Source organism: Buteo buteo, chromosome 20 (genome assembly GCF_964188355.1).
Source record: "Buteo buteo chromosome 20, bButBut1.hap1.1, whole genome shotgun sequence".
Classification (NCBI taxonomy): Eukaryota; Metazoa; Chordata; class Aves; order Accipitriformes; family Accipitridae; genus Buteo; species Buteo buteo.
The window spans coordinates 14,065,899-14,088,991 of NC_134190.1; the positions used below are offsets into that span (position 1 = coordinate 14,065,899).

At 41.7% G+C, this 23,093-nt stretch overlaps 1 long non-coding RNA gene across 1 annotated transcript in view; it reads right to left on the reverse strand.

The window, feature by feature from the left end:
- Positions 1-597: 597 nt before the first annotated feature.
- The window catches only part of LOC142042438 (uncharacterized), a 37,709-nt gene continuing 15,213 nt past the window's right edge, over positions 598-23,093 (reverse strand). The window contains exon 3 of the long non-coding RNA XR_012653773.1: positions 598-755. This is a non-coding gene — a long non-coding RNA (uncharacterized LOC142042438). The remainder of the gene's footprint in view (positions 756-23,093) is intronic.

Below are 23,093 nucleotides of genomic sequence, written 5' to 3' on the forward strand. Positions count from 1 at the left end.
CGCAGACTAGGGTGTTCCTATTAGTCTTATGCAATGCAGAGGATAGAAACCTAAGGCAGCAATGTGACGTGGTCTGCTGCACAGCTTACCAATTGGCATACCAGTGCTGCACACCCAGTCAGCGTGGTCATCCTCCAGACCTGCCACTTCCCACTCTCGCTTGCCCTACTGGAGGTATCAGATGAGAGCCTCTAGGAACTTGGTAGTTCAATTCCTTGCTGAATAAGCCATGAAGCTTCACAGTATCTCAGAAGTTATTTTGATCATTAAGATGATTCAATCCTAGGTGTCTGTCAAAACCTCCCCGGTAAGCCCTCAGCATAACAAACTGCAGTTTACAAACCACATTTTAAATTCCACTATCAACCCAGGAAAAACATTGTGCAATAGCAGTGCTGATGGACACCTACCTGCAGAGAAAGGGATGGCATCTTTCCAAGCCACTTATGTTCCCCTATCCTGTTTAGAGCCGCAGAAACATGGTGTACAGTTATATTATGTTAAATTATATCCAGCATTTACTTTTCATCCAAGAGAGAAAAAAAATGGACAAACAGCCAACACCAGACCTGTTGCTGTTGGTGGTACCTTGAGACCAATTTTGCTATTCCTGTAGCTGACGCCCTTTCCAGAAGCCAGCGGGAGACTCATGCCGAGCCCACCAGGGCCTCCGGTACCCGCTGCGAAGGCACGTCTTCTGCCCCCCTCACTTCTCTGCAGCAGGGGCCCGCGGCCTCGGATGACACCATACAGTCCTGAAACGGGATGTGGAGCAGCACAGTGTGTGACGGAGACAAGCTTTGGTCCTCACTGACTGCTATCTTTTCTATAGCACCCTTTTCCCTGGCTCATTTATGTTAGCTTTACGTGAGGTACTATAATGCCAGTGTGTATAAATCACTACGGGATAAACCACAACTCTTTGGCACCCTGAACATAAGGACCAGGTTTAAACCCCACCCGCCCACATGCCTGAAATTAATGTGGGCCTTTGCATTGCCCACAATGCAAGTTTTGTCTTCTCTGGGAGTTGCAAGAAACCCATGCAGTGAAAATACAACTGCAAGCTAGGTCATGGTGTCGTTTTGGGGGAAAAGGAGAACCTGAAAACACAAATATCTTTTGCAAGCTAAGAATGATTCCATTGATCTATCAAATTATTTTGTTATTACTGCTGATTTGTCTTACTGTGAGCTGTTTGTGTGTATATGGCCACAATACCTTGGCATAATACTTACTGAGTCCAAGCAGCACATTTTTATCATATGCTTAGCTGCTGAAGCAATATATCTGCTAGATGCCATGGAGTCATTGACAGGTTAATGTCGGTGGTGGCCAAAAAAGGACTCATGATGTGCTCTCCTAATTGCCTCCTTCCTAAAACCTTCTCAAGTGTGGAGAAGTCACAGGAGTGCAAGGAGAAAGGTAAGCTTATATCCAGTGAGGCAAGGAACCTATGTCCACCCCCAGGGCAAACTTGTGCACATTCATCCTGTATCACGTGAGGCTGGTAGGGAAGGCTGCCAGGCCCTTGAGTCATTCTGCAGTACAACAGGCAGATTACTCTAACACAAAAAATGTAAACCACGATAAATGGGAGCAGATTTTAGTTATGATAGCTCATGTAGCCTTCAATGCATGAATTAATTCTTTGATGGAAGCCTGAGCTATTTTCATTGTTGACAGATGCATTTCTGTTCATATGGATGGTTTTATAAAAATTAGTGATATAAATAAAAAAGTATAGCTTAACTAGATTGTCTTTATTCTCTGATTCAGATTCCCCTAAATGAAACATTTCGACAGGTCAAAATATTGCATTCTGCTTAAAAAACACTGCAATGTCCAGTTTCAGCTGAAAAAAAGTAGCTCAGGTCTGAGATGTTTAAAATATCTGAGTTTTATTCTATTTACTTATTCTTTAAAGAGATATAAAGCAAAAGAAAACTCAAGTACCCTAAGTCAGAAAATCCCCAAAAGCTAGCCAAAAGAAATGTATCTGTCCACTTTTTAGTGAATTAATGCATTGTCCAAAGAGCATGTGCTTTGTCCATACATAGATCTTTCTTGTGGTTGTTCCAGCTGTGCAGTGTAGGACCACCTGGAATAACAATGGAGCCACTAGAATTACTTTTTATGCATATACAGCAGCCAGGATTGGGTCCTATCTACATACAAGAAGCCTTTTGCTTTTGAAGATGTTCCCAGCCAGCAACACCTTTATGAATAGCACAAGTTGCAATTTAAATACTTGAGTTGTGTCTCACGTCTGTTCAGCGCAAGCATACTGTAATTGACTGGTTCTCTTGATTAAATCTACTGCGTGACAGGGAAACCCTATAAAAGAAAGTCTGTCTTTAACATTCAAGCTAGATGGTAGAATTTTATACGTATTCCTTACTGTAGCCTCCAGTAGAAATCACATTCTTTGAGTTATGGATAGGTCCCAAGGCTGAAGGGAGCCAAATTTCTGTCTTCCATTACCCAATAGGAAATGGGAAAAAATAAATGTACGCTGAGTGGTGCAGTTAGCCAACATCACATCTGAACCCTTCCCAGTAATTCAACAGAAAGATTTAGGGAAGGCAATGGATACAGAAACACTATGATACAAAGCATTTTGCAAGTGTTTTACAAGAGCATAGTTCACTAAATGAGGAAAAGAAACTTGATTGGTAGCCGGCAGCAATATTAAGTGCATCTATTTAAATACCTATATACTTCTAAAAGATTCCCAACCCCTCTCCTGCTTTTTTTTTTCTTACACTCCTTATAGTAACAAAGCCACCTTTTTATAAAAAAAGCCCTTAAAATGTCTGTTTCATGCCTTCCAGAGTCAGGGTTTTTTTTTTCTACTTTTTAATATGATTAATAACTCTAACAGGTATTCTCCAAGCCAAACAGCTGGGTTATTGCTCAAGAAACAGCTGTTTCATTGCTAAATATATCCTTATTTCACCAGCCATCAGCTTGCTGAAGCTTTGCTGGTTACTTGCCTTTAAACATTTGCTGATAGTGAGAAAGTCCTGGTACTTAATCATAGCTGGTGCTACAAAAGCCGGAGCTACTTTGAAAAAATAATACACAGAGAAAAATATTGGCAGAAGGCTTTTTTCTTTGAGGGTGGGGAGATTTTTTTTTGTTTCAATGCCACACATTAGGTTGCAACCAGATGTTCACATTATAGATCCTGCCTGGATTAAAAAAAAACAACAAAAAACCTCCTTTTTATTCAAAAATGTCAATATCGTTTAACAGCAAATGTAATATAATTACAGTATTCAATAAACATTTAACAAGACACAGACATTTTCTGCAGGAAAATATTACCAGAGTGAGCCTTTTAGCAGTTTAGCAGTTAAATTAGTAATTTCTTTTATAACATCTGGTGAGCAGTCTCTAATTTCTAAAGTTTTGGAACAAAAAGACATCGGGCAGATTTTGAGTTATGAATAATTTGCCAGTTGTTTACCTTTATGCCAATCTAATTCTCCCCTGCATAGAAGCAATCGAATACATTACAAATGTGTTTTCCATAAAAATCCCTCAAATGCGGGAGGGGGAAGGTAGAGAACGAGTTCAAGCCACTCTGGCCCTTCACAGGCGTTGCCATGGCTGTCACCGTCCCCCTCACCTCTCTTGACACCTGATGGAGGCTCAGGACCCCGCTCTGAACTCCCGGAATTCAAGAGTGCCTCCGTGCAGTGACTCAAACCAAAGCGGTTGACCTGAGCAGGAATCTTTCCATAAACTGTGTAGATTTGGGATCAAGTCCAACGAGAAGCCCTCGTGGCAAGAGGAGTCTCGCTGGAAGCGGGAGAGCCGCGAGGGACCATCTGGGTGGAGGAGGACAGCCCCAGCCACAGGCTGACGTGCCTCTGGCCAGCCTGGGGACATGACCCTCGGGGTGGGCAGGCTCCTTCCGCAAGGAGAGGTCGCCAAAACACTAACCCCTTTCCTGCGCTGAGAGCTTTCCCCGGGTATGGCTGCTCCGTACTATCCCAATACTTCTTGCTCCATGTTTTTCCTAACTTGGCTGAAGGTCTGCTTGCAGCGACTACCCTCCCCTTCGCAGTTCGACCCCTTGCGTGCGCTGCAGGCAGGGCTGCAGCGGTTGGGATGACGGTCGGTCCACCACATCCACTGTATCCACTCCTACCTCCTGCAGGGGTTAGATCCGTCCTGCATTACAGCCGCTGTAATCCTGTGTGTTGGGTGAAGACCGCCAGCAAGTAAGTGATGTCCAACCAGTGCTCCACAAACCACATGTTGGAAACGGAGGGGTAAATCTTTCTATAACTTGTTGATTTCTGGAACATAGTTAATTTATTGCCCCTTGTCTTGAGCGGGTGATAACATTAAAGTTAATAAAAATCACTGTTTGTCATCATGTCGTCCATCGATATACAAGAGAGACAAGATTTTTGTATCTTTTAGATGAAAGGTTTAATTATTAACCTATTTCTAAATGCCATAATGTTTATTCTTTAATCTCTAAAATTAAACTTGCAAGATTTTTTAACATATTCCTAACGGTATATGTTCCATACATGCTCATAAAACTTCTGCAAAAATTTTCTTAACTGTCCAAAAAAATGGGCTTTCAAAATATCCCTCCTGGTTTTTAAAGTATCAGTGTTGAAAGCCCTTTTTAATACCCAGTAAGGAATACTTGTTTAAAAATCATCATGGGCTCACTGCACAGAAGAAGATGTCTTCTGTGGCTGCTTTTGTTGTACGCTATGGCAAAGCATGGCTGGATCTCGTCCACCGTGTGTTCTCCATTCAAGGAAATTAGCCGAGACTGGTGCGAGTACAGGCCAGAATGTTAGCACAATAGTGCTGATGTAAAGCACAATAGTGAATTTTTAACCCATCAGATCCTTCCCTTTCTCTGGCTGCCTTTTTCTTTTTTCTCCCCCAAAAGTTCAAAGGAGACACAAATAAAACATACAGATATTTGGGGGGTGGGGGGTTGTGCCTTGCTAGATCATCTAGTGCACTTCCAGTTCCCCTGCAGCTCATGCAAACATAAACAGTCCTAAAAGAGGAAAGAGAGAGAAAAGAAGAAACAGAAGTTTAAGCTAAGCTTTGTTTTGCTCTCAGTACCTCACTTCCACCTGTGGGAAGTGAGTAAGTTGGATAATTTCTTCTATAGCGTGCATCTCCAGTACCAGTTACATAGCAGAATGAAATAACATGTTGGCAAACGCCAAGCAGCATCCGAAATCAGAACCAGTATGAACCATTTTCTCTTCAGGGAACTCGAGCGCTTTAGATCAGTAGGGAAGGGCACCCAGAACCCAAAACGTACGAAGGCACAGTGGGACTGAAGGGCATGTCATGCCTTGCGACGGTAAAGGATCGGTTGTTTGCCAATGATAAAAGCGCACAGTCTGTCCGACTCCTGTGCTGCCTTCACCGCTGATGTTCCTTGCTCTAATGACGGCGGTCAGCCCTACTAGGACTCAGCCTGCTCGTGCCTATAGGAATGTACCCCATTGCTACTTGCTAGACCAAGAAAAAGGGATGTAAATGGAAGGAGATAGAGTTTAGGATAAGTAATTCAGTACAATGGGAGACGTTTTAACAAAGGAGGTGGGGTTTTTGTTTGGTGGTTTGAGGGGTGGGTGTGTGTGGGTGTGTGGGTGTGTGTGTGGTTTTGGTTGGGGTTTTTTTTTTTCATTATTTGGCGTTTCTCTGCTGCCTCTTAAAGCACAGCATATCTGGGATGTGACGCTCTGTGGTAAGTGCTCTATCCAGCTTCAATATAAACAGAGCTTTTCGCTGCACATTCTAAAGCTGTAACATTAAGGAGAATAATGGACGATGCCTTTTGATATCTTTGTGTAAACGAAGAATTTTATTACAGTGAATTACCATGTTAATTTATGAAAAGTAAACAAAATGAAGTGCAAAACTGATTCAACGTATAACCTAACTTTCCTGGTGCCTAATGAGGTGACAGTGATGGAATCAAAACAAATATCTTTATGTTTCATAAATGTAGGGAAAAATACTTCTGTGTTTAATCACTGCCTGAGTCACTGACAATGCTGGCACACCAACACCACAGGTTTTAAAGTAAATAAAAGTCACTTTGTCTGGTGGACGAGCATACAGGCAAACTCACTGTGGACCACCATGGGTTGTAGGTTAACAAGGATGCAGGGAAACAGCAGATAAGTCTCAGAAGCCTTCACACCAGTCTACACTTAAGTAATATACCTTCCGCTGTCGTTATTCCCCCATTCATCTATAAACTGTTACAGAAACAAAACCATGCAAAACACTTCATACTGAGTGTCTGTCTTGGGCCAAAAATTTCCTTTGGCTTCCAAGGGGGTTTATCTGGAAGAAGACATTGAAACCTGGGCCCATGGATGACAAAGTGCTATCACCACCCCAAACACATTATCCCTCTCCAGTTGGCAAGTTTCTTCCCGTGATGGTATGAACTACGTACACATCCCCTAATACGTAAGTCCTCCAGAAAACTATGTGATCACAGGAAAACTTCTAAGCCAGGGTGAATTTTTAATAAGAACATTGTCCAGACCTCTCTGGGACAATGTGGATGGATGTGTTGCTCTTTACAGGTATTCTCTCAGACGCTCAAGAGGTGTATGCATATTCGCTCTTTACACAGATTTGGGGTTTAAGTGTCTGCGATAGGGTGACCAACAGGTTATCGCGTGGTGGTGTCTCCCCTCGTAAGAGGGCCAGAGGAGGAGCCTCCACCAGAGCTGCACGCTGCAGAGTGGCTCTGTGCACAGGTCTGGTCCCAGTCACACTGACGAACAGGCATGCAACGCAACACCATACCAACTAGTATACCATACTACAGCTGGCTACATTTATTTTGGGTCTGATTGACGTGACATGAAACTGGTTTAGTTTTTGTGTCTGTGGATTGGACCTTCAGGTTCTTAAAAACTGCCTAGAGAGCAGCCATTTTTGTCCCCTACCTCTTATGAGCTCTTCCTGGGAAAAAGGAGAGCAGGCACAGCCTCCTGAGAAACTTGCTCTTTTTTCCTCTCTTATTTCACAATAGAAACATCTGCAGGGGAAGTAACTTTTTTTTATATGGAAACATAACAGAGAAATTTGGGGATCCCTGGCAGAGTTGGGTATGGCAATTCCAATAGCCCTCTACATGGCCAAAGATAACTGATGTACCAAAACCCGTCAGTTGGCAATGACGAAAATAAAGCTGGGAGAGAGTCCACTTGTCACTGTCCATACGTTTCTTAAGCTGATTAGGAATCCAGGGTGTTGGCTAGAAGCTAACTAACAGTCAGGCCCTTGGACTCAGCCTCTTCTGGTGCTGCCAAGACATAATCACTCTAACATCCTGGACAGCCTAACCCTGCCTCCTTTTTAATAAGCTCCCATTTAGGAAACCATTTATAGATAAAATAAAGGAAAATTATTGTGCTCACTTTATATTCCTGAAGAAGGAAAAAGCAAAGTAAATTAAGTCCAATTTGCATGGACTTTTGAACACGCACAGATTTGGATATCAGCTATGGAGCAGACATAGAATGTTGTAGCCTTTATAGTCAATATTTTATTAAATTTTTCCTTGTAAATTTTGCTGTGTCTTTATTGCATTCATTCAATAATAGGAGAGCTTTCCTGTAGCTAATTCTATGCCTTGAAATTTCCCTTCTTGTTAACCTGTGACTGCAGTCTAATGGATAGAGTGTCTGCCATACAATGCAATAAGGGTAGATTCAGGTACCAAGGTGACCGTATTTTTTATTAAAATACCTTTTTATATGCTCAGTTTCAAACTGATGACTGCACTTGCAACACCTAATTGCCACCAGTATCCACAAATACTTTGCATTTAATGAAAATATCAAACCAAGTTCCTTATTTCAGTTGAAGCAGCAGGTTGTATTACTCGGTGTAAAATCCTATTTTATGAAATTTCATAGAAATACAGATATAACTTTGCACTCTCCGTTCTTGTTTGAACTTTATACTCTTTATATTGCAGGGCTTTATTAATTTTTTTCATTGTAAGTCTCAAAATATTTCTGTTGCATCAGGGAACTAGGCAGCCCCATTGTGGCTAATTTAACACCTGTAAATTGCCATGGCTACCAACCAAACACTTTCTAGCTTTATAAGGTAAGTATCTATTTCATGTTTTAAAATAGTGGTGGATTCAGTTCCAGTGGTTGTATCTTTTATTAAAAATTCTATTAACTTTATTCATCAACACCATCAGGGATCACTAGGAGCACACAACTTCTCACACTTCTTAAGGCCAGGAGGGAATCACCTCAGTCAGCCAAGGCTGACCTTCTTCATACTGTACCGCATAGATACTCACCTAATAATGTCTGAATTGGATTTTTTTTAAGATCCAAGCCACTCTTCCTGCTTACAAGAGCAAACAAGAAAAAACAGTTGCACTATTTGAAGACTTGGTTAAAAGAAAGAGCAGAGCGAACCATGTCTTCTTTGGTTCTGTCCTTCACGTTCCTCAGAGCACAGCTTCATCAGACATGATTTTTGGTAAAACCTAACAAGGACCTGAAGGTCATCTTACTTATGTGCAGCCACATCCTCTACTGCTCAACTATACTGCTAATGTAGCTTTAGACTTGCTTAAGGTAAAGAGCCTTGTCTGCATCAGGTATGAAATGGCATGGTGTTTACAGCCTACAGCCTAATGAAAGGCATGGCTCATGGATTTTAGCTTACCACATAAAGCCAAATCGAATCATAGCAGTACAAATCAAAGATTATAATTCTTCAAACTCAAAGGACAGGCAGATGCCATAAAAACAGAATTTTTAGTGCCCAAAGATATCCTTTACATCTGTGCAATGTGAGTGTGATGTCCCATAAGTGATGTCCGAGATAAGAGCCTACCCACTTTACAGGGACAAAGCTGGAACCCACCAGCTGGGAGACCTGGCAGAGGTGAACCCAAAGGGTCTCAGTTTCATCCTTATTCAGTACAGACTATACCACAAGAAGACAACGAAGCTCCATAACTTGCAGGAACTGAGAGTCTGCCTCCATCTCTTAAGCAACAATAATAAAAAAAAAAAGGTAGAGCTGCCAATAAACAAGCTTTTCTAATTTAGTCATTGAAATAGTTTTGGGCCAAATTCTGGATTACATCTAGATAACACCACTGGTTCAGTTTGTTACTGCAGAGGCAGTTGGTGTAAAGAGAACTGGTAAGAAGGCATGAAGAACGACTGAAAGGGCAGAACTGCATCAAAACACCCTAATTTCTGCTTGGTGTTTTGGCTGCTTTTCTTGGATAGTTCTACACCTCTGTGGGTACATATACACAGTCCTGCTTCTCCCCCTCTCAAAGGTTGGTAGCCTCGCTCTAGAGTCAACTACATCGCTGTAACTGGTGGTGGTACTTGCAGGGTGTGTACAAAGCCTCCTAGAGCACCTTGGCCACGGAGTGGGAGAGCACACAAGAAGTGGGTAGCATTCCATACAGTAACATGTGCCAAATGCTTTAAGCCTTCCAATGGCATCAGCCAGAGGGTAGAAACCTAACTTGAGCTTACATGGGCTGAGAAAGCATGGTTCTGGCTCAGAGTCTGCAGCTTGAAGCCATCACTGCTTTGCTTTAATGGCTTCTCTGTTAGACAGGCAAATGTGGCAGCATGGAAACTCAGTGCAGAAATCAAGTAACTTTGGTGCTGCGGTTCTAACACAATTAGAAGTTTCATATGAAAAATGCAGAGGTTTTGCAAATGGCCCACTAGGAGAAGGCTGTAACATAGCCAGATACGTTCACTTCACCCTCCTGATCTAGTGGGAATTGGTCAGAAAGGTCTCATGAAAAATATACAACACTTTCAGACTGAAAAAAAAGGAAAAGAGCTTGGAATACATTGAAAGGCAAATTAAGAATGTGGGAATACAACTGCACTGAGCTCTTTGATCATGGATCCAGTAGGAATGTTACTTATCTTTATATTTGCGACAAGATTATGGGATTTCCTTTTAGCAAGTCCCTTCAAAACTAGAGGGAGACTGCAACATAACAAATTGGCACTACTAATTCAGATGAGGAAGGCTTCCTTACTACATGTACTGTACGTACCTTGGCAATCCTGAATGGAAATCAAAAAAAGAATGGGGAGAGGCTTTTTGCAGGACACATAACATGCTGCTGTTATGCTCACCAATGCAAATCCACAGTTATTCCACTGGCTTCAGTTTAGTTCTACAGATTTTCTGAATTAAAAAGAAAATTAAACAAAAGACCTAACTCTCCTTTCATTTATACACACATCACGTAAGTTATATGGCAAATCCACTGAAACTAGTGTACGTGAGACTAAAATCAAGCATTATACATATAAGAAGTGTTCAGGTCCTGGGTACCAAAGCAGAACTGGGTCTGCAAGCACTTGTTGGTATCAGCACTATGTAACACCCAGGGTAATTCCATTCATTCCTGACTTAGGCAAAAAAGACAGAATCAGATCCTCTCTTTAGAATTGCTCAGAACACACCCATAGAACAAGACTTAGTATCAAGGTGCATTAATCATCTCACTTCTTTCTACATTTCCTCTGTTCTTTTTTATTTCTTCTTCCTTGCTTTAACTGTTGCTCTGCCTCCTCCTTTTCTGGGCACCACATGTCCTTCTCATTGAAGGAACTTGCGGTGGTTTGGATTTCTCAAAAATCAGTTTCTTTCTTTTGAAAAATTTCCACCGACAGGATTTCCTTTGTGTTCCTACAGAAACCAAACCCAGTGCCTGTTGGAAACCTGAAAAGCTTTTGTTTTGGCGAGTCAATAAGGTGAGGTGCGCTGAAGAGCAACGAATATCCGTTTTTGCTATGTTTTCAAAGAAAACCTGAAAGAAGGTGATGATAGAGTTGATGTAATAGGAATCCCTAAGAGCAGGCGTGTAATTAGACTGCTACGTTCCGCGAGGCAGTTAAGAGACACTGATTTCTTTTAGATATTTCCCCTTCGCGTACCTCAAAACTATTTGTAAAACGTTTTTAGAGCGTTAAAAAGCAAAACCTAAAAAAAAAAAACAACAAACCACCAGGACAACAAAAAGCTGCGCAAGGATTCAAAGTCGTCTCCGGCGAAGCGACAGCCCTCAGGGTGAGGAGGGGAGAGAGGGAAGGAGAGAGAAAAGGCGGGCGGCGGGCCGCACAGCCGCTGCCCCCAGCGCCGGTAAATGGCGGCGGCGGCGGGAGCGGGGGCAGAGGCCCGGGGCCGCGGCCCGGCAGCCGCCAGGGGTCAGGCGAGACCCGCCGGCCGGGCGGTCGGCCTCCCTCCGCGGCCTACCGGCCTCCCTCCGCGGCCGGCCGCCCGGCCGGCCGCGGAGGGAGGCCGGCAGGCCGCGGAGGGAGGCCGGCCGCGGCCTAAACCCGACCGCGGCCTAAACCCGGCCGCGGCCTAAACCCGACCGCGGCCTAAACCCGGCCGCGGCCTAAACCCGACCGCGGCCTAAACCCGGCCGCGGCCTAAACCCGACCGCGGCCTAAACCCGGCCGCGGCCTAAACCCGACCGCGGCCTAAACACAGCCGCGGCCTAAACCCGGTGCAGGTTTCTGGCGGGTGTTCCTCACGCAGAGAGGCACCGGGCTGGCCCACGCAGGCATCCCTTTTTTATGCCCTTCAATTAAGGAGCGGAGCGGATCCGCTCAGGAGGGCTTCAAGGTTGCGCCTGACCCAGCGAGCCCCGCAAGTTTGGCTTTTTTTGCCCTCGGACTCCCACGAGGGATGCGCATCAGGCTATTTCTTCGGGCTAAGTGGGGGGCCAAGCGACCCCACCAGCCAGCAGATTTATTGTGTGGGGAAGGCGCCTCTCGGCCCCAAAAATTTATCCAGAAATTACGGATACAGTGGTACCAGGCGACAAATCTTGAGCTTCTTTTAATTCAGTTCACATATAGCTCGCTGTGTTTCAGATCAAATGCTTTGCCGAACTAAAACCAAAAAAGAAACACAGCTAGCCAAACAGCCCGAGATCACAACCCTACAATAACAACCCAGGACACACTCACACAATAGAAAAGAAAAGCCTCTGCAGCAGCAAGGAAACAGACTTCAGCCTCCAGCTTCCAGGGGGGTTAAAACAATAGTGAGTAAAACGTGCAACTTTGCATAATAGGAAAATATCTGGGTCTTATATTCCCTGAGAAGTTGTAGAATCGGACTACAGAAACTCTGTATTGTAACTGAAGCTGCGGTACGAACCTTGGGTTTCCTTGCATGTGGAGACAAGATTTTTTTCCAATGGTAACTCCAGGAGAGGACCTGAAATTGGGAAGAATGCTTATGCACACACACTAGAACCCAGGAAAGTCCCCGAGACTGAAAAAAACAAACCTGCATGTATTTAAACACTTCCCTGAACCAGGGCCAGTGTTTGTGGTAATAATTAGAGCATTTTAATAATCAGGATATTTTAATTAATATTCAGCTGGTTTTCTTTTTCATGTAAAGAAAATACGTGCTTATAAACATACCCCCATATATATCTTTTATGCCTTACAGAAATAATTTTTATGAGGAGAGATTTCTTTCCTAACAATTTTTTATCAGAAGAACAAATACAATAACACAGTTAATACTTGTGATAGTGTAGCAAATTGAAAAAATAAATCAAATGCAACCAAAAAGAAGATTTTTCTAATTTTATGACCAGCTTTAGAATTGCTTGTGCTTGGAAAAAACAATTTACTTGCACATTTTACTGTAATTTAGAACATTTATATACTCCCTCCTGCTGTGATACAAACTGTTCTTATTATTAAAGACAACAGCACTGTAAACATATATGACATTTGCAATATAATGAACTTTTCCACATTCATCCTTTTTTCCTGCTCTCAGTTACAGCTACTTGCTCCGAATACAACATTGCTCGCCACACAGCTTGTTTGTACAGGATGAAGCAATATCATAGCTATCTAAAACACAGTTATAGCTCTATTCTGTCTCAACTAGAAAACCAGTCATATAATTATTGTAAAACTGTTTACTTCAGTGTTGGAGATAACAAAAGATGACCGGATTATGAAGTTCTGTCTTTGTGAGCACTCGTAAAATGGCTGTGATTCAGCAACATTTCTGCCTCTTCCCCAGGAGTGATGGTTGTGATCTAAGCTTGAGTCAGCCCATGCCATATCCAGAATTCCTCAACATGCAGAATATTGGAGAAAATTCACAGCCATAATTCCATCAATGTAACAATTGTCAACGTAAACACAGGGTTAGTTGGATTGGGCACTGACCAGCTGAAATTGGGCATAAATTCAAAGCTAACGACACTAAGTAGCTGAAAGAGTGGGGCAACATCACTTGTAAAAGTTACATCCAGATCACTGTAATATTTGCATATTCAGACTTCCTCAACAGCCATTCCCCAGTTGACATGTCTGTATATGTACGTGTGTGGATATTTATGTACTACATAGCTATAGAAGTAAAAGCAGTGAATACCTTCATCTGAACTTCCAGAAGAACATGACCTTTAGGTTTCTTGACCCCCGCAGAAAACGTGGGCATTTCATGCTCTAGCAGGCAAGACTCTGAAACACTGCTCCATTTCTTGAACATCCTTGGAGCACTGCTATAAATCTTTGATTCTAGGAGCAATAGTGAGGAACCAAGTTCTCGGCTGTATTTTCCTAGAAGAGGCTACGCCAGTTCAGTGGAGTTGTGCCGATTAATACTAGCACATGGGTTGGCTCAAATATGTTCCCAATCAGACTGGTATTTTTTTATACAGCCGTAGCCTTTTTCCATCAAAGGCAAGGGACATGACCAGAATACTTTTAGAAGATGTGTTTCATAGAAAGTTTCAAAACTTTATTGGGAATCATTGTTTGCATAAGAAATTGCTCAAAATTGAGGAACATTTCAAATAAAATTAAGCAGACTTTGTATTTTGGAGGACTGGAGCCAGAGTAGAAACTTGTGTCAGAGCAAGATTTCAACAAGGCTGCTGCACACAGGGTTTGTAGCAGGGTTCAGAGGCGGCTGAACGGTTGAAGAAGAAAGTTTGTTTTTCTTATTTTAACTGCTTGGTCACAGCAGTCCTGCAAGGGTAGAGCATATCCTATCTGCTGCCTGCCATGTGCTTCTATTTCCAAACACGGTACAAGACACGTCAGTCGTTACTGGCAAAAATGATGAAATTTTTCTTCTAGTGAAGAACTCTGTTGGCTCTTCTCCACACTGCTCTGCTTCCAACTCCCTTGCATCTTCCCTCTCAGACCTCAGCTCCCTTAACCCTTTCTTCCACACCCAGCACTGCTCCTGTTCCTTGTAATATTCCCCTCCCATTACAGCTTGTTGCAAACGGGAGGTGGTGAGGAAAGAGGAGCTGTGAATGCACCTCTGAAGCTTTCGAAGAAAAAAATCCAGTGAAGGTCTGAAGTGGAAAATTTCAGCTGATTCTACACTTTTTTGCTCAAGGCAACAGCACAGGTGACCCAAAGCCTTCTCAGGAGGCCAGAGAAGTGCAGTTAGCTGATAGCAATGCATACACACACAAATATAAATATACATACATATGTGTGTGTGTATTTTAAAAAAAGCTCCTGGCTTACTTCCCTCTCTTCCTTTGCTGCCGTCAGTGCTCGTAGCTGCATTCCTCGGACAAGCCCTGTTCCAGGTTGACCTCTGCTTCCCAGCATCCCAACGAAGAGACTGTCCCTCTGTGGCTGCCTAGTGCTGGGATAAGGAGCTGCGCTCTTATCCAGGCAATCCGGACTTTAGGAAAGGAAGGTGGCACTAGTGTTTGAAGAGCCCATCGGTAGGGCTGAGGCATGAGTCCCTGCCAAAGAGGACACAACAGCGTGGATGTGGTGACTGCTGGTGTGTTTCTTGCATTACAACTGCTGCCCAAGAATCCCAGCGAGAGATCTGTACTTCTGCAGAGAACTAGAAAATGACCAAGAGCTAAGCTGTGAGGATCAAAGGCAAACAGCATCCATGTGAATGTGGTTGCTCAGACAGACCAAAAATAGCAAAGCCATGCTGCTACTGGAGCATGAAGGAACTCCAAGGGACTTAACAGCTGTCAGTGCAACAGGCTGGGAAGTTCTGCCAGGCAGCCAGATGTTGTTGTTGGGGGAACATATCTAGTACAGCTCAGCATCTGGGAACCAAGATTACCATCGAAATGGAGGAAAGTGCTGGGATATGGTGGACAAAAGGCTTTTGGGGCTGTACCCCACCCTTCTTTTCAATTAATTGAAAAACATTCTTGGAAAGCTGGGGTGCTAGAAAGGGCAAGTTTTAAAACACAACTGAAGAATAACTTAAGCATGTTATTTATATATTTACAAAACCATGTGTCTCTTATTAAGACTTTTTATTCTTATTTCTTACGAGACCATTGTTTGAGAGCTGGGAAGTATAGACTGAAATTAAACCACTCACTAATATTTATATTTTATTTATAGTATGATGTACACGTGTGTGTGTGAGTTTTCCTATAGGTGATAAGTCTGGGCCTGAGCCTGCTCCCAGTTAAATCCAAGCAAAACTCCCATTAACATTAATAGGAGGAGAACCTGACCTGGTAAGGGTCAGTAAGACTTCCCCTGAGCTCAGCAGGCCCTGAATCAAGTCCAAAGGATGACTGGGCTCATGGAGGCTCATTCAAATCCACTTTGCCTGAATATGGTGATAAATCACTTGCTATCCTAAGTCAGCTTCAAGGAAACATGTATCCTCTCATGCTTGCTTGTGCCTGGCTGAAATCAGAGATGCTGTGTTGGTACATTAGGAGTGGAGTTTGCTAAATTTCTTTTTTCCAGTTTCTGTTTTATACATTAAAGGCAGGACCTTTCAGAAATGCCAGCTCTTTTTTGCTGTTTTCTGGGAAAGATCTGATTTTTGAAAGCATTCTGCATTTGCCGTTCGTATTGAATGTTCCTGCAAGGAAGAATGGTCAGCAGCTCTAAAAGGCTCTCAGGCTCAAACTGAACAGACAGAGTAGGAGGCACCTGCATGCTCCTTTTTTGAAAATTAAAAAAAAAAAGGTACATAGAAAGCAACAACCTGATTCAATAAACTCCATAACCACACCTAAAATCTTAATAATCCTTCCTTGTTCATCCAAGTGCTTCAGCACATGCTGAAGGGCTTTGGTGGGAATTGGATGTGTCTAATGCTAAGTACATCTTACAGTGCGCTGGTGGATGCTCAAGCTGAGCTCCTGGAAGGCGCAGCCTACCTCTCCAAGGTGGGCATGATACCATGTCTAGCTCCCCAGCCTCAGTCCCTGAACGATGTTGCAAAGACCACTGAACTAGCAAAAGGACTTACTGGGTTTTCACCCTGGATTTATATGAACCCATACAAACTTAAACCATACCAAAATGCCCTCTTTTTCTCTGATTTGCACTTTGAATAGCTATCTTTGACAGTGCTAAATAGATGAAAAGCATTATTAACAGCAACAGGAGTGAATTCTGCTGTGCTGGCATTTCCAGTGCTTTCGTACATGTGGGACATTATGGCACAGCGTGCAACAGTGACAACCACAGATTTGCTGGGGAGAAAGGAAGGGGCAGGAGGAAAGAGCCTCTACCCTGTTCAGGTGGAGCCAGCCAGAGCAAAGTTCACACCGTATGATGCAGTTGCCTGCCCAGCCCCTGTTACAATGCGAAACCAGAGCTTGCAAGTGCCACTGCGAGGAGTTCTGCAGCACAAGAATGGGGGAGCAAGTTGTCTGCCCTGCAACAGTTTTATTTTTGTATTAACTTCCACAAAACAGGGTTCTATTTTAAATTAATTAAATAAATAAATGAATCAATGAATAAATAAAAAAATAAATACTATGTGAGGGTAGAAGAAAGTCAGGTTTTTATTTTAATTTTACCCAAGGCAGTTTGTATTAATTCAAATATCCTGCATCTTTTTCATTTGAGAGCTGAAATGAAACTGGGCATAAGCCCTGAGCATCATTTCAGAGGGTTAGGATCTTAAACAGGAAACAGGAAAATAGCACTAAAATATTGACTAAGATATTTGCCATGAATATCTAGACAGTCACCAGCTCATGACCATGGACAGGTAGAAATTCTTGCTGGTAGAAACAAGAACACTTAGACCTGCCATCCTTGAAATTTTGTGTTATAGTCCCTGAACTGCTAGGTTTTTATGAAGCACCGTGTGTTCTAAGAGGTACTTTAGCATAAAACATTGGTGTTTCATGAAGAGATCCCTTTAATGCTAAGGTTAGACTAGAGACTACCACACAGGATGCATATTTCATCTGTACAGCCCTGAACATGATGGAGATCTTGAATGCATCCTCCTTTGTAACTGCAACTAGAGAGGCATCCACTCTAATCATAATTATAAATAATAATCATTAAAAAACAAGAATAGGTTCCATTCATTATTTCAACATTTTTTCTCAAACTGGCACATTGAAAATTCTCTGTCTCATATCTTACTTAAGCTAGCAGCATGCTTTATGTGGCCGTTCTTTCAGATCTTATGATTACATTTCCAGACTCTCCAAAATTACTATTCTGGCGCGTATGAGTTTCAAGGAAAGCTTGAGTGGCAAGAAGAAGGAATTTAAAATAGTGCCCTTTGGAGACATTCAAATATTTTAGAATTATAAAAAAAGGGCAGTGAGTTTTTCCAAGTTGTGCCTCTAGACCTTGATACATTTTGGCCCCTCAGGTGTTTTTTTACACAGTGTTTATCAAGGTTGCAAATTATTAGAATCTGAATTGAGAGCAACTTTAAAGTATGGTGTGTAATAGGCTCTATAAAGTAGGTTAGCCTTTTTTTAACCCCAAAATGTTTTGGCCTCCATAATTTGTGCTTGGAAAACATTTTGGGCAAGATGCAGTTGGCTCACTCCGTAGCCACGTATCACATACAAGCAGACATCACACTCACAAGCCAGCCACGTATAACCAGAACTCATAATAGTGTTCAGCTTTCAAAACACTAACCTTGACCCAGGGAGTGAAAGGAGCGGCCCTGCTTGCATGGAGGGAACCTAACATAAACACTCAGGAGTAGTTTTGATACTTTCCAGTTTACGGACACTGACAGCACAGATGAAAAAACCACATTGAACCTCTATTCACGATGGACTCCTGATTTTGGGATCCTTATTGATGAGGATAGAAGGTAGTATATGTACTTTTGCTTTGCTTTTTGGGGGAAAGGAGAATCCACACTGAAGTCTGATTCTGTTAAATGGGGAAATAGCACTCCTGCTATTCAGGAGTAACACTCACACTATAACCCCATGTTATTTGAATTCCAACACAGGCTTATTTTTCGACCCACATTCATTCAGAGGAAACTCTGACTATACATATTATCAATTGGGCAGCTGGCTTTGGTGGCTACCTATGCCCTCCATTGACTGGGAATATGTTTGAGGAAAACCCAAAGAAATATTGCTCTTGTTCCTATTTTCAAACACTTGCAAGAGGTCCAAATACACAACAACAGGACCATACAGGCACCAGGGATGGACTATAACAAACCATAAAATCAGGCAATGCTTTCAGGAAAAGCTTTGTTCACATGGGCAATAGTAATTATTCCAGAGGTTCTGTTTAAAAAACGACATAAGCAAAGCAATGGAGTTGGTACAGCACTTTCTGTTTTGAAGTATCACAGAACATCCCACAAAATAAGCAGCCCTTAGACTGCTGACAGGCAACTCAACAGAGTATGACAGCCAGTTCTGACCGAAGGCAGAAAGGTTAGACCTATTACAGCAAACAGCTACTGCTTTAAGATCAGTCCATCAGAAACCCTCTCTGTTGACCTAATTCTGCTTCCATTGAAGCTGATGGGAGTCTTTGGTGGACTTCAGAGTCACCAGAATAAAGCTAAACATTATTTTACCCTCTGAAAATCCCATTCATCGTGACCACATTTCACAAAAAGGATTTTGCTCTTTATGCTGAGGCATCTGCACAGAGCTTAGGGAATCCAATACTGGACAAGCTGAAACACATTTATTTTATTTATGTTATAACTACTACATAACATCTGGGCTTAATGTAAAAGTACATCATAGCAGACTAAAACACTACAATCACAAAATGGCCTCTAATCTAACCTAGCACCTTCCCTACACATAAATAAATTTGCCATTTACAAAAAGGCCAGGTTAGAGAAATGAGTGCAAATGCCCTAGGTTGCATTTGTCAAGCTGAAACTTCTCAAGGCTTTGAAAATTTGTGGCCAGAAGGCAACACAATGATCAGCCACAGTGCCTTCCTGCAAAACACCAACTCTAGGATTTCACTCCACAGCTTTTGTAGGAAATGTAATAACTTGTGGTAGAAATAGAGAGTTTAAGACATTGCAGTGAGTAATTGCGCTGTTAAAAAGATATTTGTTTGCCTTGAAATGAAGCTACAAAGCAAAGAACCTTTTGCATTAGTGATTGCAAAGAGCCTTAATCATCTTTCTTTTCTCTTCTTTTTTCAACATATCACCTTTATGACATTTAGTATTGACCAGATCAAAAAGTAAATTGACAAAGAACACACCTACTGTGCCAGATACCATGGTAAGATATTTTTGAAACATGTACGAACTGTTTCTACCTGCTCTTCTTTAATGTTCATATTGGAAAGGAAAAAACAAAGTGAGAAATAGTTTGCCATTTTACTTCTCATTTCAAAATTGCTCTCTCTCCAAGATATTCTGGAGAGAAATTAATTTTCCTGCACATTTTCTCTGACAGAAAAATAAAATCTTTCTGATTCATATATTCCACAGATGTTAAACTGTGATTGCTAATATTGTTCATTGTAAAATTACAAGCTGCTTTTAATTCTTAATGTGATTTAGCAGTATTGACTTAAGCATGTCCCTTTATGTGAGACGTTAGCACTGAACTGATTTAGAATAATAAAAAAAAAATCTTGCTGTGCTTTTTTGAACTGATGTGTTTGAGTTTTTTGAAACAAAAGTTAATATAAATAAATAAATTTAAATGAACAAATAGAAGTAATAAAAACATAACTGAAATTTACACATTGATTCAGGTCAGGCAGGTTTGTCTCGGGGTAACTGGATTCCCATGATTTCAAGTGGATTTCAAGACTGAATTCTGTGGAATTGGAATCTTTGGTGAGAAGACACAGACTTACACTTGCTTTTATTCCCTTATGATTGATTAAAGTATATTTCAAGCTTCCCAAATATTTCCATTAAGGGTTCTTTGTTTTCATGAAACATTCTTTATGGGAACGCCAAACCTCAAACTATACCCCAAATCAGCTGGATGGGGCAGCTTTTTAACATTTCTTTGGGCTCAGGTCTATAAAGTCCTCAGAATTTATCTGCAACTCGCTAAGGCTTCATTAACCATATGTTCGGGGCACCAAAAGATTGAACAATCGAACCTATATTTCTGGTACAGCAGTGGTGTGGAAGGCAAGGCTTAAACCCCAAATGGTGAAAGCATGTTTCAGGAAGCTACAGGGCTATTTTGGGCAAAAGGATGAGGAAATTCTATAACACCAGCCTATTTTACAAAGTCCCATTAGATCACGCAACCTTTTTGGCGCCTAAGAACAAACCCGCAGAAAAGAATCTCAATTACCTTCAGATGCACAAGTAACTCATTGGTTCTAATAAGTACCAAGCCTGTGCATGTGCTTTTAAGGGCACTATTTATGAAAATACTACCAGACTAAGATGCTGGCAGATTTATGTGCTGGGTGGAATTCTACCTTTTTGTAGACGGTGAAGATGAGCATCTCCTATCTTGGAAACAGCAGCTATTCTGTAAGCACAGGAACAGCTTCTCTCAAGATGCGTTCTGGATAATAGGAGGAAACCTCAGATCTGCAACAATCCTGGCTTTCTAATATAAGACACGCATTCATTGCAACCTGTAAATCAATGGCATGACAGCTATGCTTTGCCTGAATGACAAGAGAAGATTGATATTTCTAAATTACATGTTAATAAAGTGAAATTGCTATAGGATTTTTTGAGGTTTTAATATTATTTCTGAACTGAGAACTTAGAGACACTGGCAATGCCAGGGTGGTGGGGGGAGGAAGGGGGGAGGGAGAGGGGAAGAAAAGAAAGGGGGGGGGGAGAGAGAGAGAGAAACTTTAAAATACTTTGAATATTTTATAACTCCAGCTCAGGAGACATTAAATTTGAGTCTTTGTTATTACTTAAATATTTGAAAAATATTAGTAAAATATTTAATATTAGATGAAACATTGCAAGAACTTAATAATGAACCTCTGACAAAAATTACACTGCATGGTTAAAAAGAAAGAGAAGTTAACTGTTGTTTTACATTAACTGTGGTTCATTTTCCCCCAGATTTATACAAAGGTCTGCTGGCATGACACAGAAGGATTTTAAAAGTCTAAAGAAATCAGATAAGAAAAAAAAAAAGTAGCAATTGCTACAGTAAAACTTTAAAATGGGAAGAACTTATTTGTGCTGGATTCTAAGGCTATGTCAAGACTGCTAAATAAATCAGGTCCAGGGAGTATTGCTGGCCTGAAGGCCAGTCTGACTACATCTACAGTACTTGGCCTTGGTCCTTCCCACCACCCCACCTTTATCCTTTACATTGTGCAATGGTGGCCCTAAGACACAGTTACAATTTTGATGTGTTTTTTCAGTTCAGTATGCCTGAAATAACGTGTGGGTCCACCAGAATGGTATTTTCATCATATGAGGCTGATACATGTGTTGCATGAGGACACAGAGACGTTGGAAGGTGCAAAGCCTGGTGGATCTCAGAGGTCTGTCCTGGCAAGGGGCATCTAAACTTGGTTCAGTCTTATCTGTATTCCCTATCAGAAACGGTTTCTGCTCTATGCTTTCCCTGTGTCATGCCTAGGCATTGCCTTAGGGAGCAGCACTTGGCAAAGGCCAAAAGAACCAGGGAAGGTACTCAAAATTAAGCAGCACAGATGCTCCTCAGTCAGTGCTCAAGCACACTCCCTGGACCAATTTTATTTAGCAACAGAGGCACAGCCCAAATGATTAAAGGAGCTTTACCACACCCATGAGAACTGTGGCTTGCGATAAAGGTCAAAATACCATTTACAGAATGCAAACTTAGCTTTCTCTGCAATTTTGTTACTGTGATGGCCCACCTCCAAGGAAGACACAACCAGTTGTATGTGCAGGAGGCCAAGCGCTCCAGGATGAGGGGAAGGAAAGGGAGCACCCAGCCAGGACACATTCCTGGATTTGCCCCTGCCCTGCTCTGTGACTACCTGACACAGCTTCTGCCACAATTTCTCCACCTGTAAATGCAGGTGATGATCCTTTCTAAAGAGATTGGAAGAGGGGTTGGATCTGTTTCATGATGTACAGAATAACATGATAAAAAAGGAAGCTCTGGCAGTTTTAACATTAAAATGGTATTGGTTATCAGGGGTAGAATTAAAATATATGGTAATTTGCTTTCCACAAGTGCTGTAATTAGGAGTCTCTTGGCTTTTGCATTCATGTATAGAGCAGCCTTTCATTTCTTGAAGAAGGGAGAGAAAAGGTGCCCTTTCCATTGATCCTAGTTTTTATATGCATATACCTATCTTGTAACATTCAAACCTTATTTCTTTTTTGAACACCTGGTGAGCCACCATTGCCTCCCCTAAAAAGCCATTCTTTGCTTTCTGTTATACCTCTTTAGTGTGAAAATGCCTGCTTAGTCACCAGTTAGTGTTTAAACATTAAGAGGAAAGTTTGAGAGCACAGGTAAGAGACACCAATAGAAGAAAATGACCCAAGACTACCCTCAGGTTTGATTCTGACTCTGCGACTTAGAGCACATCACAATGGTTAACAGTTTTGAAAGGTATTTAAACTCATAGCTCAAATCAAAAGCAGTAGCTTTAAAATAAATTCCTTCAAAAATTAGGACTTTCACCCAACTAAACTTAGATCCCAAATCCAGATCTGAGTTCTAAAATAAGTCTTGATTTTTTTTTTCCACATTAACTGAGGTTAGTACGAGTTATGCCACTGTAAACAAAGGAAGAATTTCACATAAAATTTCTGTATGTTGTGGTTAAATGCACAGTTATTCTCTAAAATTAAGAGTAATTCCTCACAATGATTAACACCTATAAGGAAAC